The sequence below is a fragment of the Hemiscyllium ocellatum genome, chromosome 5 (genome assembly GCF_020745735.1).
Source record: "Hemiscyllium ocellatum isolate sHemOce1 chromosome 5, sHemOce1.pat.X.cur, whole genome shotgun sequence".
Classification (NCBI taxonomy): domain Eukaryota; kingdom Metazoa; phylum Chordata; class Chondrichthyes; order Orectolobiformes; family Hemiscylliidae; genus Hemiscyllium; species Hemiscyllium ocellatum.
In genome coordinates this window covers 127,963,274-127,986,977 of record NC_083405.1, presented here as the reverse complement: position 1 = coordinate 127,986,977, position 23,704 = coordinate 127,963,274, and the positions used below count along the sequence as shown (strand labels likewise).

General features: G+C 41.5%; 1 protein-coding gene across 3 annotated transcripts in view; it reads left to right on the top strand.

Annotated features, from left to right (window-relative positions):
• Nucleotides 1–23,704, top strand: part of gjc2 (gap junction protein gamma 2) — a 191,775-nt gene that overhangs the window by 47,039 nt on the left and 121,032 nt on the right. Inside the window, exon 1 of one of the 3 annotated variants that reach the window (XM_060825175.1) lies at nt 16,630–16,695. The exons of 1 other annotated variant lie outside the window; for it this stretch is intronic. The gene's annotated coding sequence lies outside the window, so the exon portion shown is untranslated. Of the gene's footprint in view, nt 1–16,629; nt 16,696–16,864; nt 16,992–23,704 lie in introns of those variants that run through there. One more of the 3 variants, XM_060825173.1, reaches the window with a different exon arrangement.

Below are 23,704 nucleotides of genomic sequence, written 5' to 3'. Positions count from 1 at the left end.
AACACAGGTATAGGCGAATGCTAAGAGTTTGAGTCCATTCAGTATTCTAACAATAATAGGGTGGAAACTGTTTCAAAATTGGCTGGTGCATGTGTTCGAGCTTCTGTACCTTCTCCCTGATGGTGGAGATTGTAGAAAGGCATTGCCAAGATGGGATGGATCTTTGAGAATGCTGGCAGCCTTTCCTTGACAGTCTGGTAGATGGATTCTATAGATGGGAGGTTGGCCTTTGTGATTGTCTGGGCCAGGTTCACAACTCTGTGTAGCCGTCTCCAATTTTGAATAGTACAGTTGCCATACCAGGGAGTGATACTTCCAGACAGGTTGCTCTTGATGGCACACCTATAAAAGTTGGCAAGAGTATTCTCCGTCATGCCAAATTTCCTCAGCTGCCTGAGGAAGAAGAGATATGGTTGGGACTTTGTAACCAGTGCGTCCACATGAAGAGTCCAAGAAAGCTATTCATCCGATCCATTCCCCTCCTGATTTTATAAACTTCTATAAGGTCCCCCCCACAGCCTCCGATGTTCCAGGGAAAGTAACCTAAGCCTATCTCCCTGTAGCTCAAAGTTTCCAACCCTGACACCCATCAGACTACACCTGAAGGTTTGGGCTCTTCATTTAAGGAAAGATATATTGGCATTGGAGGCAGACCAGAGAAGGTTCAATAGTCTGATACCTGGAATGGAAGAACCTGCACTCCAAGGTCTCTTTGTTCAGCAACCTTACCATTAAGTGTATAAGTCCTGCTAAGATTTGCTTTCCCAAAATGTAGCACCTCGCATTTATCTGAATTAAACTCCATCTGCCACTTCTCAGCCCACTGGCCCATCTGGTCCAGATCTTGTTGTAATCTGAGGTGTCCACTACACCTCCAATTTTGGTGTCATCTGCAAACTTACTAACTGTACCTCTTATGCTCGCATCTAAATCATTTATGTAAACGACAAAAAGTAGAGGGTCCAGCATCAATCCTTGTGGCACTCCACTGGTCACAGGCCTCCAGTCTGAAAAGCAACCCTCCAGCACCGCCCTCTGTCTTCTACCTTTGAGCCAATTCTGTATCCAAATGGCTAGTTCTCCCTGTATTCCATGAGCTCTAACCTTGCTAATCAGTCTCCCATGGGGAACCTTGTCGAACGCCTTACTGAAGTCCATATAGATATGCATGAGTTGCAAACGTTACAAGGTTAGTATGTTGGTATAGCAAGTAATTAATAAAACAAATAAAATGTTTTAACCTACTGTGAGGAAAATTGATAATAGTAGGAGGCTATGCTTCAGTTATGCAGAGTATTTGTGAGATTAGTCCAACTGGATTTGTGAGATTAGTCCAACTGGACTACTGTGCAGAGCGTTTGTTTTAAGGGAGGATGTAAATGCATTGGAAAATTCCAGAGACGTTTACTAAGCTAATACCTGAAATTAGTGGAATGGGCAGATTTTCTCATGAGGATAGGTTATGCTAGTATCCATTAGTGTTCAGAAGAATGAGAGTTCACTTGATTGAATTGTATAAGAACAAGAGGGGTCTTGAAAAGGTGAATATTGAACTGATATTAACTCTTTTGGGAGAATGTAGAAATAGGGGTTACTCTTTCAAAATAAAGGGCTGCCTGAGACAGATGAGCAGAAATGTTTTATCTCTCAAAGGGCTGTGAATGCTTGCTACCCTCCCCAAAAGTTGGTCAAAGCAGAATATTTGAACATTCTTAAGGCAGAGATAGTTTGATTCTTGAAAAACATGGTGGGGTGTGGATGGTGGTGTGGATGTAGATGTCTGCCCAGTGTCCTGCCCCTGTTCATAATTTTCATGTAAATGCACACTGGTGAGCTTCTCACTTCACATACTTTGATGCTTTTGCCAAAGGAATGTGAGAAGTCTCTTTCTTTTCGTGGATCACTTAATTGTCTTGTTATTATGTGGTATCATGGATTGCCTTCAGCATAATGAACAATGAAGAGAATAGTTGAGGTAGTCTCAATCAGATTTCCTGATGAGTAAGGAATTCACACTGTGCAGAGTAAATGGGATCTTGCATGACTGAGTCATGTATTGTGTTAGGATAACAAGTCTGAGAGTGAAAGTTAAAATATCAGATAATATTTCCTCGCTGGTCACTGGTGGACAATTGTTTCATGACTTGTCAAGTTGAATGAGTTTTTGCAAAGTTTCCTGATAGGAACAATACAAAAGTGAAAAGTAAGCCCAGTTTGGAGCGGTTCCTAACAAAATGGTATTAAAATTTCAACAGAAAGATGTTTAGTCCACAGGAAATCATGCTGAGGTGACTTCTTCTGTTCTCAGGATAACCTTGCCTTATCATTCACATTCTCCACCTTCCCTGTAACTTCCTGAGGGGTTTCATTTGCTCGGCAGGAAAATATTACTTTACGTCATTGTCTGACTTTTAGGTACCATTAGTAATTAGCATCAAAGGAACAGTGAAGGTTAATCATTTGCACATAAGTCAATGCCATGAGAGACGCTACTGAAAAGATAACATTTAAAAGTTATATTCAGAAGAATAATTGTGAGAAATTTTCAGTGAATTGACTTCTGGTTTGCAGGAAAGGCAAATAAGCTTCCAGATTATTTCCTCAGACAAATTCCCTTGCAAATTGCATGGGAATAAACACTCCACAGATGGACTTGCAAAACAAAATCCATGTGAATTGCAAGGAAATTCCCATTAAATGAGAATTTGAAGTTTTAAAAAAAATGAAGTTATTAAACATAACATTGTACAAATTTGACAAAGAATTTTATATTTTAGAATTTCTTTCATATAAACTTGTGAAGAATTAGAAGAATGGTTACATTTCAGGTTATAGTGGAAGTTAATTTTTTTTGGTTTTTTTTTTTCACGACTTGTTCTGTGAGACCATGTTTATTAGACTTTGGGAAATATTACTTGTTTTTCTCTGCTCATGGTTCCTAATGTTGCATTTAAATTTTCCTTGTAATGTGGCCAACGGTTCTTTATTATTTCAAAGGATAAAAGTGCTGGCGTTATGTTTGTTACACATTAGTGATTTATCCAGAGTTTTACATAGGCCTGGTTGTTCATTTCGAGATTGGAACAGCAGAGTGAGGGCAAATCCCAGCTCTACAAACCAAGCCTGTAAGAAAGTGTCCCATAATTTTGGAATTTTGTTTTAGAGCCTGGTGTTTCTGGGAGCTTTGGTAGGTGATCCCGAAAAATGTGGAGAAACAAGAAACAACCCTCCATACCTCAGAGTGCCGTAACCCACCACCCTGCTAGCCAAAATGAGGCTGCCCATTCACTCACTGAGAAGCAGTGAGCCCAATATTGACACTCAAATGTGCACTCAAAAACTCTTTAAAAAAGAAATTAATTCTATATATTTGAAATATTAAATATTAATAAAATATTGGTTTGTAACTTTAATCTTAAAGGTACTACATTGATAAAGACAGTTTTAATACCTTTAAAGTTCCAAACCTATAAGTATCACCAAAGCCCATGTAAATAAACATTTGTCCAAATAATCTGATGATCAGAGCATCATTGATGTATCACAGACTTTGAGTCGTAGAGATATACAGCATGGAAACAGACCCTTTGGACCAACTCGTCCATGCCGGCCAGATATCCCAAGCTAATCTAGTCTCATTTGTTAGCACTTGTCCCATATCCCTCTAAACCTTTCCTATTCATATACTATCCAGATGCCTTTTAAATGTTGCAATTCTACCAACCTCCACCACTTCCTCTGGCAGAAAACGTTGCCATTTAGGTCTCTTTTATATCTTTCCCCTCTCACCATTTACCTATGCCCTCTAGTTTTGGACTCCCCCACCACAGAGAAAACACTTTGTCTATATATCCTATCCATGCCCCTCGTGATGTTATAAACCTCTATAAGGTCACCCCTCAGCCTCTGACTCTCCAGGAATATAGTTCCAGCAGAAAGTGGGGGAGATACTAAACGAGTATTTTGCATCAGTATTTACTGTGGAAAAGGATATACACATAAATGTGGATAAATCCCCAGGATCTGATCAGGTGTACCCTGCAGCTCAGTGGGAAGCTAAGGAAGTGATTGCTGGGCCTCTTGCTGAGCTATTTGTATCATCAATAGTCACATGTGAGGTGCATGAAGACTGGAGGTTGGCTAACATGGTACCACTGTTTAAGAAGGGTGGTAAGGACCAGCCAGGGAACTATAGACCAGTGAGCCTGATGTAGGTGATGGGCAAGTTGCTGGAGGAAATCCTGGGGGACAGGATGTACATGTATTTGGAAAGGCAAGGACTGATTAGGGATAGTCAACATGGCTTTGTGCATGGGAAATCATGTCTGACAAACTTGATTGAGTTTTTGGCAGAAGTAATAAAGAGGATTGATGAGGACAGAGTGGTAGATGTGATCTATATGGACTTCAGTAAGGCGTTTGACAAGGTTCCCCATGTGAGACTGATTAGCAAGGTTAGATCTCACGGAATACAGGGAGAACTAGCCATTTGGATACAGAACTAGCTCAAAGGTAGAAGACAGAGGGTGGTGCTGGAGGGTTGTTTTTCAGACTGGAGGCTTGTGACCAGTGGAGTGCCACAAGGATTGGTGCTGGATCCTCCACTTCTTGTCATTTACATAAATGATTTGGATGCGAACATAAGAGGTACAGTTAGTAAATTTGCAGATGACACCAAAATTGGAGGTGTGGTGGACAGTGAAGAAGGTTAACTCAGATTACAACAGGAACTTGATCAGATGGGCCAATGGGCTGAGAAGTGGCAGATGGAGTTTAATTCAGATAAGTGTGAGGTGCTGCATTTTGGGAAAGCAAATCTTAGCAGGACTTATACACTTAATGGTAAGGTCCTCGGGAGTGTTGCTGATCAAAGAGATCTTGGAGTGCAGGTTCATAGCTCCTTGAAAGTGGAGTCACAGGTAGATAGGATAGTGAAGGAGGCGTTTGGTATGCTGTAAAGGTCAGAGTAGTGAGTACCGGAGTTAGGAGGTCAAGTTGCAGCTGTACAGAAAATTGTTTAGGCCACTGTTGGAATATTGCGTGCAATTCTGGTCTCCTTCCTATCGGATAGATGTTGTGAAACTTGAAAGGATTCAGAAAAGATTTACAATGATGTTGCCAGGGTTGGAGGATCTGAGCTATAAGGAGAGGCTGAACAGGCTGGGGCTGGTGCTGTTTTCCCTGGAGCATCAGAGGCTGAGGGGTGACTTTATAGAGGTTTACAAAATTATGAGGGGCATGAATAGGATAAATAGGCAAAGTCTTTTCCCTGCGGTGGGGAGTCCAGAACCAGAGGGCATAGGTTTAGGGTGAGAGGGGAAAGATATAAAAGAGACCTAAGGGGCAACTTTTTCACGCAGAGGGTGGTATGTGTTCGGGATGAGCTGCCAGAGGATGTGGTGGAGGCTGGTACAATTGCAACATTTAAAAGGCATCTGGATGGGTATATGGATAAGAAGGGTTTGGAGGGATATGAGCTGAGTGCTGGCAGGTGGGACTAGATTGGGTTGGGATATGTGGTCGACATGGATGTGTTGGACCGAAGGGTCTGTTTCCGTGCTGTACGTCTCTCAGGCTCTATAAATCTTTCAACCCTGGCAACATCCTTTTCAGAATTCTTTCAAATTTCACAACATCCTTCAAACAGGAAGACCAGAATTACAAACAATAATCCAAAAGTGCCCTAACCAACGTCCTGTACGGCCACAACATGACCTCCCAACTCCTATACTCAATGCTCTGACCAATACAAACACTGCCTTCACTACTTGTTGGACATGGGATCATGTGGGATCTTTGATCCATCAAATTCCATGGAGTTGCCTGAGAAATTGAGACTTCCAATGGACTATTCCCCTGTATCTAGGACTTTCTGAGAAAACCCTTTTAAAGTCTGAAACTTAGGTGGGTCTGGACTATGGAGCTTAATAATAACCCAGGAATAACATAAAAACCTATGTAACTCTGAGGTAAATATTAAACTGACACTTTCCAACTTCATCACCCTTGATTATTATAGCTATGTACCCCTGACAATCCTCCCTGCCCAGATGAGAGTCTAAGCCCACTTGACCCAACACTGCTGGGCCTAACACTACCTCTCTGTTTCTACCCTCCACCCCTCCATGGTTTAATTTCCCTCAGACCAGACAACTCCTCCCACCTTTCAGAGCTGAAACCCCTCAATCCAACCTGACTCAACACATAAGTGTCCCAGAAATCTAAAGCCTTCTCTCGTGCACCATCTTTGTACCATGCATTCAATTGTCTTATCTTCTTATTCCTGTGCTCACTTGCAAGTGGCATTGGGAGTAATCCAGAAGTTAGTAATTTTGAGGTCCTGCTTGCTAATTTCTTACTGAGCACCCTCCATTCATATTGCAAACTCATATACCCCACCTGCCGAGATTGTAGTATCAGTGGATCATGACTTTTGGTTACTCACTCTCCCTTTGGAGGTCAGTTCTGCAGCCTTTCTGTGACATATATGACTATAGTACTGGAGAGGCATGGCAATGACCACAGAAATCTTTCTGCACACCTAACTGAAGAATCCCTTACCAATGCTGCCTTTCCATTTTCCTTTCTTCTCTTCTATATGTCCGGGCCACTAATGATGCCAAGTGCTTGCCTCTTGCTGCATTTTCTTGAAGTACAATCTTTTTCCCCCACCAGAATTCAGAATTGCAAACCAGTTAGTCAGTCGGACCTCTGGGGTCTCCTGTATTACCTGCCTGTTACTCTAGGATTGCCTGGTGGTCACCCATTCCCTATCTGATGGCTTGCCCCAAATTGTGGTTTGACCACATCTTGAACTGCTATCAACATTTGTTTCACTGATTCACAATTGTAACAGTGACTGCTTCTCAACAGAACTCAAGCTTGTGTAGCCAGTGGTAGTTCTTGCATGTACTCCCTCTAGGTCACATGGAGTATTCAGAATTTCCACTTTTAAAAAATTTTAAAGTATCCTTTATTCATAGTCTGGATCACTTCGTTTCTGTGCAGTAGCATCTCGAGGAACAAACCATGGAGGGGTGGAGGGTAGAAGCAGTGAGGTAGTGTCGGGTCCAGCAGTGTTAGGTCAAGTGGGCTTAGTTAGGGTGCTGAAGAGTTACAAGTTTGCCAGGAAAGACTTAAAGGGAGAGCTAAGAAGAGCCAGAGAGGACAAAGAGAAATAATTGGCGGATAGAATCACCAAAACCCTAAGGCTTTCTATAGGTATATCAGGAATAAAAGAATGACTAGAGTAAGATTAGGGCCAGTCAGGCATAGTAATTGGAAGTTGTGCATGGAGCCAGAGGAGATAGGGGTAGTGCTAAATGAGTACTTTTTGTCAGTAGTCTCACAAGAAAAAGACAGTGTGGTTGAGGAGAATACTGAGATACAGGCTACTAGACTAGATGGGATTGAGGATCACAAGGAGCAGGTTTTAGCATCCTGGAAAGTGTAAAAATAGATAATTCCCCTATGCTGGAGGGAATTTATCCTAGGATTCTCTGGAAATCCAGGGAGGAGATTGCCGACCCTTTGGCTTTGATCTTTAAGTTGTCATTGTCTACAGGAGTTATGCCAGAAGACTGGAGGATAACAAGCATTGTCCCCTTGTTCAAGAAGGGGAGTAGAGATAACCCTGGTAATTAAAAACCTGTGAGCCTTACTTCGATTGTGGGGAAAGTGTTGGAAAGGGTTATAAGAGAGAGGATTTATAATCATCTGGAGAGGAATATGTTGATTAGGGATCGTCAACACGGTTTTGTGAAGGGTAGGTCATGGCTCTCAAACCTTACTGAGTTCTTTGAGAAGGTGACCACAGGTGGATAAGGGTAAAGTGGTTGATGTGGTGTATATGGATTTCATTAAGGCATTTGATAAGGTTCCCTATGGTAGGCTATTGCACAAAATATGGAGGCATGGGATTGAGGGTGATTTAGCAGTTTGGTTCAGAAATTGGCTAGCTGAAAGAAGACGGAGGGTGTTGTTTGTTGACAAATATTCATCCTGGAGTTCTGTTACTAGCAAGGATCTGGTTTGAGTCCTCTGTTGTTTGTCATTTATATAAATGACCTGGTTGAAGACATAGAGGGATGGATTAGTAAATTTGCTGATGACATTAAGGTCGGTAGACTTGTGGATAGTGATGAAAGATGTTGTCGGTTATAGAGAGACGTAGATAAGCTGCAGAGCTGGACTGAGAGGTGGCAATGGAGTTTAATACGGAAAAATGTGAGGTGGTTCACTTTGGAAGGAGTAACAGAAATGCAGATTACTGGGCTAGTGGTATAATTCTTGGTAGAGTAGGTGAGCAGAGAGATCTCTGTGTCCAGGTATGTAGATCCTTGAAGGTTGCCACCCAAGTAGGCATATAGTATGTTAGCTTTTATTGGTAGAGGGATTGATTTTCGAAACCATGAGATCATGCTGCAGCTGTACAAAACTCTGGTGCGGCCACATTTGGAGTACTGCGTACAGTTCTGGTCACTGCATTACAGGAAAAATAGGGAAGCTTTGGAAAGGGTTCAGAGGAGGCTTACTAGGATGTTGCCTAGAATGGTGGGAATGGTTGAAAATGCGTTGCTGGTTAAAGCACAGCAGGCCAGGCAGCATACAAAGAACAGGAAACTTGACGTTTCGGGCATAAGCCCTTCATCAGAATGGTGGGAATGTCTTGCAAGGAAAGGCTGAGACACTTGAGGCAGTTTTCGTTAGAAGAAGGTTGAGAAGCGACTTATTTGAGACATATAAGATGATCAGAGGGTTAGATAGGTTGGACAGTGAGAGCATGTTTTCTTGAATGATGATGGCTAGCACGAGGGGACACAGCTTTAAATTGAGGGGTGATAGATATAGGACAGATGTCAGAGGTAGTTTCTTTATTCAGCGAATAGTAGGGATGTAAAATGCAGTGCCTGCAACAGTAGTAGACTCGCCAATGTTAAGGGCATTTAAATGGTCATTGGGTAGACATATGGACGAGAATGGAATAGTGTAGGTTAGATGGGCTTCACTATGGTTCCACAGATCGGCGTAATGTCAAGTGCCGAAGGGCCTGTACTGAACTGTTATGTTCTATGATCTAAACAAACATTGGAGTTTTACTCTTTCCAACAAACAAAGCCAAGACATTTCTTTCTTATGCAAGACTATATTTACATATATTTGAGGCATCAAATAACTGACAACTGAACAGATCCCCATTTAGCTTTGGCAGTAAGACCAGAAGATGGTGGTTTTCTCCCCATTACACTTTTTAGCAGCTGAACTAAGTTTTAGTGTGTCTCTCAGCCTGTAGCCCTGGACTTTGGAATATGCCAGTCTCTAACACTTGGTTGAGGTCAGCTTCTTGCTCTGGCAGACCAACAAGTTTCAGGCAGCTCAAAGAGATTCTTTCTCGAGTTGATGGTCTTCCAGGCACATTCAGTGTTTGTCGTGGAGCGTGTCTTAGAGGACAAACCATAGAGCACAGCATCCTGCATCACTAAGCTGCTCAGGGCAAACTTTGACAAAAATCACTGCATCTGTCTCCAGATCTCCTTTGCAAAGGCACGTTCCAGAAAGAGTTGTGTGACAGTCTCTATCACCACATCCCCCACACTTCGAGGGCAGTATATGGTGACATAGTTTACAAAAGGATCTTGCAGGTAGTGCCCTTCTCACCAGCCAAGCGATGCCTTGGTGCTTGTTGGAAAGTTATGGTGATTAGGTTTTCTGCCAGATGACTTTGACAGTCTGCTCAAAAAACAACCCAATGGTATTCACACGATTCTTTTCCTGCAAGGTCTCAAGGATGCTATGTGCTGACCACTTCCTGATGGACGTGTGGTCAAAAAGATTTTTCTTTTCAAATTTCTCCACGGAGGACAGGTGATACGGAATGGTCTAGCTACTTAGAGTGTTCTGCAGCAATGAGGCCAGTCCCATGCTTCATGACACCAGGGACAGGTAAAACCTCATTACTTGGTGTTTGCACATGGAGGGTCTACGCACAGCTTGATGCAGTCTACATATGAAGATGGCAAACAGGATGGGGTGTCATTATATATGTTTCCCCCCCACCCCACCTTATCCAGAATTTTGTATATGGTCCATCTTGGACCTCCAGACAAGGCTGGCTTAGTGTTGGAACTCCCATGTTCCTCACAACGGGCATTCTCTTTGGTTAAACTCCCCTACCGTACCTTAAGTTTACTTTTAACATACTTTAACCTTAGGTTTGTACTAGTTACAATAAACTGGTGATAAGAAAAGGGGAAAAAATCCTCATTCTAACCCCTAATCAGCCCCATTTTTGTGCCTATGAATTCTTATGCTCCCTGAGCTTATACAAAAAATTCTACTTTCCAAAGTTGTTGGAGTTGAAACAAAGCCCTTAGCAGCAGATCAATAGCCAATTAACTCAAGTTGTGAAGTTATTTTGATTTTGTTTTCCTCTGCTGCTGAATCATGTTCTGAGTGCTCCATTCCTGTCTGCATCCATTCTCAAAGGCAAGTATTGTAGGTCTCGATCCTAAAGCTGTATTTGTACCATTCTTTGCTTGACCTTTCTCTTGCAGGTCAGCCTGACTGCCTTTATGTCCAAGGTAAGGGGGTCAACTGAGCCATAGCTGATTGATGGATGTAGGTTCGCTCGCTGAGCTGGAAGGTTCATTTACAGATGTTTTGTCACCACACTAAGTAACTTCTTCAGTGATCCTCCGAATGAAGCACTGGTGATGTAGCCCACTTTCTATTTATATTTTTGAGTTTTCTTGGGTTGGTGATGTCATTTCCTGTTCTTTTTCTCAGGGGGTGGTAAATGGGCTCCAAGTCAACGTATTTGTTGATAGAATTCCACTTGGAATGCCATGCTTCTAGGAATTATTTTGTGTGTCTCTGTTTGGCTTATCCTGGAATGGATGTGTTGTCCCAGTCGAAGTGGTGTCCTTCCTCATCTGTATGTAAGGATACTGGTGAGAGTGAATCATGTCGTTTTGTGGCTAACTGATGTTTATGTATCCTGGTGGCTAGTTTTCTGCTTGTTTGTCCAATGTAGTGTTTGTTACCATTCTTGCAAAGTATTTTGTAGATGACATTTGTAGGCTCACTGAAGATGTTACCTAGTATGGTGTCGAAATGTCTGAAAACGAACCTTCCAGCTCTGAGCAAACCTACATCCAGAACCTCAACCTGAGCTACAAATCTTCTTAGAACTCGATAGCCGAATGATAGACATCAAGAGTGATTGCAGATGACCTACTGTGAATATGTCAGAAGACCATAACAGTGGATTGCCTGACAGATGTAGCTAGCTACAAGGAGCAGACTATTTCTTAACTGGTGAGAAAAGGACCTTGTTCATAAGTTGCTGAAGGATAACATACAATTGTGACAAGCAGTTAGGAAGACAAATGGCATGTTGACTTTTATTGCAAGAGGGTTTGAGTATGGGAGTTAAGAAATCTTGCTGCATTTGGATAAAGCTTAGATGAGAGCATACGTGGCATATTTTGCACAATTTTGTTCTCTTTAACTAAGGAATAATTTAGTTGCCATGGAAAAAGAGCAGCAAAAGTTCACCAAACTGATCCCTGGAATGGCAGAACAGTTTTATGATGAGAAATTGAGGAAACTGATACAAGAATAGGAACAAACATCTTTGGAAGAGACAAAATTCTTATAGAACTCAATAGTGTAGATGCAGGTAGGATATTTCACTTGACTTTGGGGTTGAAGGTGGATGCTTCTTGAACTAATGGGTCAGTCTCAGAATAAGGGGCAGGGTATTTGAGATTGAGATGAGGAATTTATTCACTCAGTTGATGAATCTGTGGAGTTCTCTCCTCCAGAGGGCTTTGGAGGCTCAATTTTCAGATATTAAAGGTCTCTAGGGATAGTACAAGAAAATGGTATTGAAGTAGAAAATCAGCCCTGATCTGTTGAAATGGCAAGCTGAAGGGAATGATTAGCTCACTTGTGCTCCTGTTTGCTATGTTCAATTTACTGCCTATTCTAATATTTAAATTACTTACCTGACAACTCGACAAGATCACAAAAATTTCCTGCTCACCTGCAAATGTATTTTGGTGAAACTCAGACATGAAAAGGACCTGGCTGGGTTTCTGACCAGGTGCAAATCCTTATGATATTAACCTCTTCCCCTTCATTTGAATGCATACCCACTTTGTGTCCTCTCAAGTAGTTAAAGTTCTACTCATGTCTGTTCTACAATAGACATTTAATTATTTTCTGGCAATTTGTGAATAGCAGGAAGTGGGTTCGCAGATATTATAAATTGCTCAGTTGCTTTACTCTCAGGAAATTTTGTTTTGGGCTTTGGGAGAATGTGGTTTGAAATTTAAAAATAGCTATGAGGAGATAAATAATGCATCATAACAAAATCTGTGTACATTTACTTAGAAAACATAATCATAAAATTAGCCTTGTTAATTGTGCAGACTTCTAATGTGGATAACAGAACTGCTGAGTTATGTAATGCATGTTATAGTGGAAATATCTGACCTTTATACATAGTTATCTGGCATTCCAGCTGCTTGTTTTTGAATTGTATTTGAATTTATAAAAGTACGACTAAATGAAAGTGGTTCTTGCAAATCCTTATAATTCTGAAACATATCAATATTTAATGTACAGCTTTGTTGTTACAAAACTTCCCTTGCCATTATGGGCGGCACGGTGGCACAGTGGTTCAATTCCCGCCTCAGGCGATTGACTGTGTGGAGTTTGCACATTCTCCCCGTGTGTGTGGATTTCCTCTGGTTGCTCCGGTTTCCTCCCACAGTTCAAAAATGTGCAGGTTAGGTGGATTGGCCATGCTAAATTGCCCCTAGTGTTAGGTGTAGGGGAATGTATCTCGGTGGGTTGCACTTCGGCGGGTCAGTGTGGACTTGTTGGGCCGAAGGGCCTGTTTCCACACTGTAAGTAATCTAATCTAATCATTTCAGATGTCCTATTGCTGGTATTCATTTCCAGCATTCTGGCCTGATCAGATGTCAACACATGAATGCTATTAGCAACCATCACGAGACAGTAATTAGAAATAAGGGATGTGACTCATCTTCCTGTGCCGAGACAACACTGGAATAGGAAGTCTAAGACCTTCCACATCTAAATGGATCAATATTTTACCCCACAATCCCACAACCCATTCAACCATTAGTTTCAAGAGCATAGTGACCGTGGCATTATAAAAATCATGGAGGTACTGATGATGAGAAACTGTGACTGAGAGCTGTTTCTTTTACTCATTCATGGAACATTAGCATTTCTGGCTGGCCAGCACTTATTGCCTGTCTTTAGTCGCACTTGAGAAGGGGTGGTGAGCTGCCTCATTGAACCACTGCAGTCCGTATGCTATGGGTAGACCCACAATGTCTTTATGGAGGGAATTCCAGCCATGATTGGAGAAAATTGCATTTCTTTAGAGGATCACAGGATGGCTACCATTGGAAAGGCAATTGAATAATGCTAGGCCATCTTTTTCCCAGCAAATATGTTTGATGAGCAGATCTTTTCCATTATGACGTTGTGAGCAGATGGCATTTTTGGACTTCAACCAGACTCTCCCAGTGTAAGGAAACTAATCTTTCAGTCAGATAGTGTCTTTCATCTCAGGACATGCCAAAGCATTTCACGGTGAAATAGCTACTTTTGAAGTTTGGCGAGTCTTGTTTTATGGCTATATGTGTCATAGAGTTTCTATTTGCGCACAATTGGGTTGCGCGAACAGAAATTAGGTAAATCTCTGGTGGTGAAAGTTGGCCACGATACTAGGCAACCTTCCAGTTCTTTACAAAATAGTATTTTTTTTATATCTGCTTGATTGGTGAAGAGCCAACCTTTAATGTCTCAAAAGCAGTATTTTACAGGATTGCGCCACTGTGCAAGAATGTTTAGAGTAGGGCAGTTGACGTGGTATACATGGACATTTCTAAAGCCTTTGATAAGGTGGTAGGCTGTTGGAGAAAATGCAGAGGCATGGAATTGAGGGTGATTTAGCAGTTTGGATTAGAAACTGGCTTTCTGAAAGAAGGCAGCGAGTGGTGGTTGATGCAAAATATTCATCCTGAAGTGCCACAGGGATCTGTTTTGGCACCACTGCTTTTTGTCATTTTTATAAATGATTTAGACACAGGCATCGGTGGACGGATTAGTAAATTTGCAGAAGACACTTAAGTCGGTGGAGTAGTGGACAGTTTGGAAGAATGTTACAGGTTGCAGGGGAACTTGGATAAACTGCAGAACTGGGCTGAGAGGTGGCAAATGGAGTTCATTGCAGGTAAAAGTGAGGTGATGCACTTTGGGAAGAATAACAGGAAGGCAGAGTACTGGGTCAATGGAAAGATTCTTGGTAGTGTGGATGTGCAGAAGGATCTTGGAGTCCATGTACATAGATCCCTGAAGGTTGCCACCCAGGTGGATAGTGCTGTTAAGAAGGCATACGGTGTGTTACGTTTCATTGGTAGAGGGATTGAGTTGTGGAGCCGCCATATCATGCTGCAACTATACAAAATGCTGGTGCGGCCACACGTGGAATATTGTGTACAGTTCTGGTCGCCATATTTCGGAAAGGATGTGGAAGCATTGGAAAAAGTGCAGAGGAGATTTATCAGGATGTTGCCTGGTCTGGAGGGAAGGTCTTACGAGGAAAGGCTGAGAGACTTGAACTGTTCTCATTGGCAAGAAGAAGGCTAAGAGGGGATTTGATAGAGACATACAAGATGATCAGAGGATTAGATAGGGTGAACAGTGAAAGTCTTTTTCCTAGGATGATGATGTCAGTATGTACTAGGGGGCATAACTACAAATTGAGGGGCGATAGAGGCAGGTTCTTTACGCAGAGAATGGTAAGGGCGTGGAATGCCCTACCTGCTAATGTAGTCAACTCAGCCACATTAGGGAGATTTAAACAATCCTTAGATAAGCACATGGATGAGTTTGGGATAGTGTAGGAGGATGAGCTGAGAATAGTTCACAGGTCGGCGCAACATCGAGGGCCGAAGGGCCTGTTCTGCGCTGTATTGTTCTATGTTCTAAAACAATGAGGCTGGATTGTTATTTGGCGTGGGCAGTTATGTATGTAACAATTTGTGGTGATCTCTTCCTTCACAAACTCTGAGTACAGTTTTATCTTTTCCAAATCAAAAGGATGATTCACAACATTGGGGATATGACTCTCAACAATATTATGTCTGACATTATTATTTTAAAATGATCTGCAAAAAAAGCAAAGATGATGTGAGGAAAAGCCATTTTTAACTCTGTGAGTAATGTATGGAATGCACTTACTAGAAGCATTCAAGATGACAATGGATGCATATTTTGGATAAAAATAATAGGCAAGGAAATGAGAAGAGAAAAAACAGGAAGTTGGCATGAGGTAACAATGCTGAACGATTCTGTGCAGGCACAATGAGCCAAATAGCCATAACACTTATGTAATTCTTTGATCTGAGGGGACGTCATTACCCATCTTATCATGAAGTTACTTTCATCTTCATAATGAATCTTGCAATCATGCTGATATGAATTTGCACAGATATATACATAACCAAAGTGCCAGATTAACTAAATGAAAAGTGAGCACCTTCAAATACTGCATTAACAAACTGATATATTAAGAAAATTTGGGTACTTTGTTTTCAATAACAGCTTTTCCGTATTCCACCTTGCTACCAAAGAAGAGAAAATAGCAGATACGAAGAATATTAGGACAGAGGAATCTGTAGTTTTGAAGTGTCAGGATAGGCACTGTTTGGACCTAAAGAACTGGACTTCTAGGTTTTATTTCCCTTGACTCAGCAAGCGGATAGTTAACAGATTGACATTTACAATGAATGTGCAGATTTGGAAAAAAAACACTTAACATTAAATTGTGTTATCAGTACACACTGAACAGCAAGAGCCTCTTATGTAAACAAAGAGGAGTAAATTTTGGCAGTGAAGTGTTAGAAAAATCAGCCAGCCTTCCTGTTGCTGATTGCTACGGGTGATCCCCAGCTGGAAATTGGATGTGTGTCGACATTTGGCGAGAACAGAATCAGGCATGGCTGAACTAAATTCGATGGTTGAATGGCCTGTAAATGCTCCCAGCCCCGATTTGACACATGATGAATGGTCACTTGGGTGTAGTACCAGATGGCTCATAGCACCGATGGAGTCCCACCACATCAAGAATCAGTGCCTTCAGGAAAGGAAAGTAGAAGGAACTGGGGGAAAAAAAATTTAGCGGTGAAAAAATCTTGCACTTGAATTATTTAATAGTTCTCCCTCCAAAAAATCTGATTTAGTTCAATTGGCAGCCTTGCTATCATCAACAAATCCTCACAGTTTTCAGTGTGTGCACGTGTAAATAACAGCACATACTTTCCCCGCCTCAGTGTAAATAAGTCATCTGTGTGCTGCGTGAATTGTATGCTCTTTATGTTTGAGGAGGTTGTGAGAACACTGAAGAGGAGTAGCTAAATGCTTTGAAAGAAGCAGAATGCACAAACTGCTGATGTGGCAGATCCTGTCTTTGAAGTCAACTTGTAGGCAGTGTTCTAGTTCTTTCGTAGTCAGAAATATTTTCCAATCATTCGCATGACATTCCAGGAGTGCCCGGACATTGCAGATGTGAGCAGCTTTGCCGAACTATTCACATCTGTGAGTCAGCTTCCTACCAGTTGAGCTCATGGAAATGCTGCTTGCACGGAGACAGTAATTCTGTTTATTTTTAAATCATTTCAAATTTGGCGGCTTTCAGTGCTCAAAAAAGGAAGTTTAGAGCAGAATACTCTCCATTTTAATATAGGAGATGGTGTTAATTTGGATTTTAAAAGTCACTTCTCTTTGAATGAACTTGAAATTTGACTGAGAGTGCTGTTGATGTTAAGCAAAAGATGAGAAAAATGAAACGCTGATGGAATCTGGACTGGATCTGCTTTACAGGAGGAAGGATTTTAGCCAATGTGGAAGTGGAACAATGTGGGAGACATGGCTCCATAAAACCTTAAGTATGGCCGAAAAGAAGTGTTGTAGCAACTGTTGTTTATGTTTGAGGTCATATGTTTGAGTTTATTTGCACATGATGTTTAATTTACTTGCTGTGCTAATTCCAGCAGATTTGGAACTATATTTGAAAAATTCAGTGTAATTTGAGCTGTGGTACTTAGACCCACCATGATTAGTTGCATGTGCAAAATCCAGCACGCAGGATTGTAAAACTCCAGGTGATATTTAAATGTACTTATATTGCTTTCATACTTGCACTTATCATTGCTACATGGATAGCATTTTGGCCTCAGCTATATGTGCAAGTAGGAAGCTGTCTTTGCAATGTCATCACAGTGAGGTAACTGAAAGGCAGTCTTTGATACCTGCATATTCATCTGCGTTTATAAAGTACTGCTTGCTGACTTCTGTTGATTAAAAATCAAAACCTGAGTTTTGGTTAGGAAGAAAACGTTGTCAGCACAGGAAAACTAAGTTAAAATAAGGACTTTGCACTATATGTATGTTACTAATGCTGATAAAGGGCAAACATAACTGAAGTCACATACTGTTGGTGATGCAAGATATACCTATACCTGAAGAAGGGGTCATGCCCGAAACGTCGACTCTCCTTCTCCTTGGATGCTGTCTGACCTGCTGCGCTTTTCCAGCAACACATTTTCAGCTCTGATCTCCAGCATCTGCAGTCCTCATTTTCTCCTATACCTATACCAGTCAGCATCAACAGCCTTACATTTGGCTTTCAGCTTGTCATTGACAAAAGCAGTAATTAATAAAATAATAATATAATGGGAATGCGCTAAAACCCCCCCATTGCTTACTAACATGGAAGGGATTCCCCTGTAGAAAATGGGTCTTGGCAACTTATCAAAAATTCATAAAATTTGTTTTCATATGTATGGGAATGAAGATGAATACAATATAACTAGCAAAATAAATATTACTTAAATTTTGCTCATGGTAATAAAATGCAAATAACAGAAGAACTGTAAATATTTGTCATGAAACATTCTGGTGGAATTTGTGATGCTAGATGAAGCGATTGTTTAAAAAGTGATTGCCAGTGTTAACTAAATTCATGGGGGGGAGTTGTTTCTCATTTTTTTGTTCAAAATTTCAATTTTCCATAGAAAATCATTTGAGTAAAATCCAAATCCTACAATTCTTGCTTTTTTTTGAAAATTAACAAACCATTTACACTAAGAAATTAGTAATTGAGAAATTGTTATTATTTTAATGGATTTTATGATACTATATTTTTCACCAAGCTTTCCAATAATAATTAACATTATTTGATACCATTTCGTAGAAGTGATATTAGTGGGGCATACTTTCTAAAATAAAATTACAATTTAATGAAAAGTAATTACATGAATGTGTCTGTATTTCAAGTTTCAATATTGCTAAACTTGTCAAAATATGGGACCATTGGTTGTTATTTATTGGATAGCAATACTGTCCAAAGAAAGCAGTGTGGTTCTTGAACTATTGTTGTGCATAGTGAAGGAGCTCCTAAAATATTGTTTGTTTGTTCATTGACTGATGCAACTTCTTCTAAATCTGACTGCCATGCAGCTCAACCTCTATCTGACCTGTGTTGCCCTTGAACATTCCTGAAGTCAAATGTATTTGGTCAATTATATCCTTTATTCATTTTCTCCTTCACTTCCCCTCCATCAATATTTCCCTCTAATTTCTGCTGTATATGATGGTAATATGGTATCTTTCTCTGTTTGATGTTATAAGTGAATTTCTTATTTTCTCAAGCCATCTCATACACTTCCTACAAATACTCATGTCTATGCACACTATATTGACATTCTCCTATTTGTCCACATCTTGAATATATACAATCACCTCTTTGCTCATGTTTCTGAGTTCTTTAACATGAGAGATAAAATGTAGTACTTTAGCATTCTTTTCCAAACTTTCAGGTTCCTGTGCTGGATCCACACTGGCCCTGTAACCAGGAGCTATGGCTTTTACTTTTGATCATAACGCGTGAATGTCACTGAATGTCAAGAGAACATAGTTAGTTAGATTTTCTCTTGTTGGAGAGGAGGTCAGGAGCTGAATGACCCTGGCTGAACCCAAATTCAAGTTAATTGAGCAGGTTATTTCAAAGCAAGAGCTATTTGATATCACTGTTGATGATTCCTTCCATCACCTCACTGATGTTTGAGAATAGATTGATAGGCTGAGTTTGCAACTGCTTCAGTGTTACTTTTTGCACTGATGAAATGGGATCCCCTATCATTGAAAATGCGTCTATTTGTAGAGCTGCCTCCTCCAGTGAGTTGTTTAATTCTCCACAACCGTTTTGTGACTGGATAAGGCCAGAATGCAAAATGTAGATCTAATCCAATGGTTGTGGAAACACTTAGCTCTATCTATCACTTGCTGATTATACCATATGCAAATGTTCCTGTGTTACAGCTTCACCAGACTGATATTTCATTTTTACGAATGTCTGTTGTTGCTTCTGCAATCTTCTTCAAACCAGTATTGATCCTCTAGTTTAATAGATTAGATTACCAACAAGTCCACACCGACCCTCCGAAGAGCAATCCACCCGCTTCACTAATGCACCTAACACGATGGGCAATTTAGCATGGCCAATTCACCTAACCTGACCGTCTTTGGACTGTGGGAGGAAACCCACGCAGACACTGGAAGAATGTGCAAACTCCACACGGACAATTGCCCGAGGCGGGAATTGAACCCAGGTCCCTGGCTCTGTGAGGCAGCAGTGCTAACCACTGATCCACCATGCTGCTCCAAATAATAGTAATGGTACAGTGGAGGAATATAGTTATTTTAAAGATTACAGATTGCATTAAAGTATAATTCCACGGTTGGTGATGGTCCATTGTATTCACAAGGTCCCAGTTTTGAGTTGCTAGATCATTTGAAGTCTATTCCATTTGATATGGTGGTGTTGCATTCCACAGTGGAGGGTATTTTCAATGCGAAAACAGGATTTAGTTTCCACGAGGATTGTATAGTGACTTTATTATTGATGAAGCAGCGGTGGCAGTTTCTACTTGTGTTAGGGCTGAAGCCAGGATCTTCTGGTTATCAGCAAGGAGCGGCAGTAGCTCCTGATTGTGGTGGGCCGGAGCTGAGGACTCCTGGTTATTGGCCTGGTAGTGACAACAGAGTAGGGGCGAACGATTGTGGAATGAGTGTAGGTCCAGCAGGGCACTCTCCATTAGTGACGTGTTGGTGAGATAGGCCCTTGCGACAAAGAGATGGCGTCTGAAGAGTGGTGATCTTGTGGATCTGGCGCAGGTGCCCTTGGTGAGCGGGCTCATGACTTGTGGCAGAGGCGGTGGAATAAAGCTGGATTCTTTCTTTTAGCTATATCTTTTTATTCTTTAACTATTCAAAATAGTGCCAGATTGTGGTGACGGTTAAAGCTTTTTACGATATTTTACTGTGTTGTTCATTGTAGAGTAGAAGTGTCAATAAGTCATCATTTATGCATCTGTGGAAGGCAAATTGGTGAGAATCAAATCAAGTAGCTTTTTTTCCTCACCTGATTACTGGATATGTTTATTGTAGGAGCAGTAAATTTAGTAGAACAGGTACATATATTGTTCATTCTTATGTCCTGTATTTCTGGGGCAATAGAGCTCCATGTGTTCAGAGCAATGAATTATATATTTAGGACTGATAGCATCTGTAAATACTGGTGTATTTTCAAATTAAATTGCTGAAGTTAATAAACCTTTTCAATGAATCCAATGCTTCATTATGAATATTTTTAATTTATCTTGACACCAGATGACCAATTTCACACATAAGATAAGGTCAAAGAAGTATGCTCAGATAGTCTTACTCTTCTTTCAAATATGCCTGCAACCTGTTCATTGGCCTTACTTCCAAGTCACAGTATCAGTAACATATCATCACTTGTCACCCAGGAAATTTGGATCAAAATTCAGGAAAAAGTAAATCCAACTTGTGAAATAGAATTTCTTGTGTAAGACAATAGTTCTGCAGGGGATTAGCTGTTACTCTGAATTCTACATTGGCTCCTCCCATTCTAGTGATGTTACACATGAGCTGTAGGTGGAGATGAGAAGAGTAAAAAGTGAGGTCTGCAGATGCTGGAGATCAGAGCTGAAAATGTGTTGCTGGTTAAAGCACAGCAGATCAGGCAGCATCCCAGGAACAGGAAATTCAACGTTTCGGGCCAGAGCCCTTCATCAGGAATGAGGAGAGTGTGCCAGGCAGGCTAAGATAAAAGGTAGGGAGGAGGGACTTGGGGGAGGGGCGATGGAGATGTGATAGGTGGAAGGAGGTCAAGGTAAGGGTGATAGGCTGGAGTGGGGTGGGGGCGGAGAGGTCAGGAAGAAGATTGCAGGTTAGGAGGGCGGTGCTGCAATCTTCTTCTTGACCTCTCCGCCCCCACCCCACTCCAGCCTATCACCCTCACCTTGACCTCCTTCCACCTATTACATCTCCATCGCCTCTCCCCCAAGTCCCTCCTCCCTACCTTTTATCTTAGCCTGCCTGGCACACTCTCCTCATTTCTGATGAAGGGCTCTGGCCCGAAACATCGAATTTCCTGTTCCTGGGATGCTGCCTAACCTGCTGTGCTTTAACCAGCAACACATTTTCAGTGGAAATGAGAAGTCCTATTCTAGTTATTGGAGGGACCTTGAGGTCCTTGTAATTATGCTTGTCCTAACATAGTTGTACTTACCACTATCTTGCAATAAACCATCTTGTTATCTAAGAAGAGTGATCTTTTGTAGATACTCTGCCGTGCACATTCTACTCCCAGCTCAATGGGTAAGCCATGATATCAGATAATTATCTCTACATATACCGGTAGAGGTGGCAAATAACACAATTATAACAGGAGTGGTCATCTGAGGAAACAACATTTTTTGATAGGGTAAAAGCAGAGAGCTTGACTTGTGGGTAAGTCTTGGAGTGGAGGGCATAACCTCAGAATAAGGAGTAGCCCAGTGAAGACAAAAGATGAAGAGGAATTCTTTCATTTCTGATCGGTGGCCCTTCTGCAGGATGGATGTTAATAAACTGGAAAGGGTGCAGAAAAGATTTAAAAGAATGTTACCAAAACTGGAAGGTTTGAGTTATACAGAGAGGCTGGGTGGGCTGGGACTTGTTTCCCTGGAGTGTGGGAAGCTAAGGGGTGACCTGAGAGTGGTGTATAAAATCATGAGGTGAATATCCAGGGTCTTTTCCCCATGGTAAGGGAGTCCAAGATGAGAGAACATAGGTTTAAGGTGAGAATGGAATGATTTAAAAGGAACCTGAGGGGGTAACCTTTTCATGCAGAGGGCGGCACGGTGGTACAGTAGGGCGGCACGGTGGTACAGTAGGGCGGCATGGTGGTACAGTGGTTAGCACTGCTGCCTCACAGTGCCAGGGACCTGGGTTCAATTCCCACCTCAGGCGACTGACTGTGTGGAGTTTGCACATTCTCCCCGTGTCTGCGTGGGTTTCCTCCGGGTGCTCCGGTTTCCTCCCACAGTCCAAAGATGTGCGGGTCAGGTGAATTGGCCATGCTAAATTGCCCGTAGTGTTAGGTAAGGGGTAAATGTAGGGGTATGGGTGGGTTGCGCTTCGGCGGGTCGGTGTGGACTTGTTGGGCCGAAGGGCCTGTTTCCACACTGTAAGTAATCTAATCTAATCGTGGTGCATATATGGAACGGGCTGTCAAAGGAAGTGGTAAGTTACAACATTTAAAAGACATTTGGATAGGTGCGTGGATATGAAAGATTTAATACCATAAGATCTAGAGGGATATGGGCCAAAGACAGGCAAATGCGATTAATTCATTTTAGGATACTTGGTTGACATGGATGAGTTGGGCTGAACAGCCTGTTTCCATGCTGTATGACTCTATGATTCACAACTGATAATTTGCACTCAGAAAAATATGTATCTATTGCATAAAGGCTGGACCTTTGGTTTCTGTGAGCCACACTACTTGAAAGATTATTTAAAAGTTGAATATTCTCAATGACCGCTTACTGTTGAAACTCGCAGACTGTTATGACTAGTAGCTATAAATATTCCAAAGTGTAAGCATTAGGAATGTGAGTTACAGTGTGATACCTCATTCGTGTTAAAGTAGGCCTCTGTACTGCTTGCTTTAATATGACAAAGCTATTATAACAGCAGCAGTTTATTAGGCCCATTGAGTCTGGTTTTTCTCCACTGGTGAAATCCCAGTTTTGCTCCCCATTATCCTTCGTATATTTTTTCAAGCAACTATTTAATCCTGTTTTAAAAGTAACTAGAAAAGCTGTTTAAATATTAGGTTTTTTTTGCCCTTCATTTATGAGAAGTGGATGTAACTGACTGTTAGTATTTAACAGTATTTGTTGGCTACGTAGAACAGTTGATCTTCTGTAATTACACCGGCACCACCCCCACCTCTTCCTCTGCTACATTGATGACTGTATTGGCACCACCTCGTGCTCCTGCGAGGAGGTCGAGCAATTCATCAACTTCACCAGCACATTCCACTCTGACCTTAACTTTACCTGGACCATCTCTGACACCTCTCTCCCCTTCCTGGACCTCTCCATCTCCATTAATGACGACATTTTTTACAAACCCACCGACTCCCACAGCTACCTGGATTGCACCTGTTCCCACCCTACCTCTTGCAAAAATGCCATCCAGTATTACCAATTCCTCCGCCTCCACTGTATCTCCTCCCAGGAGAACC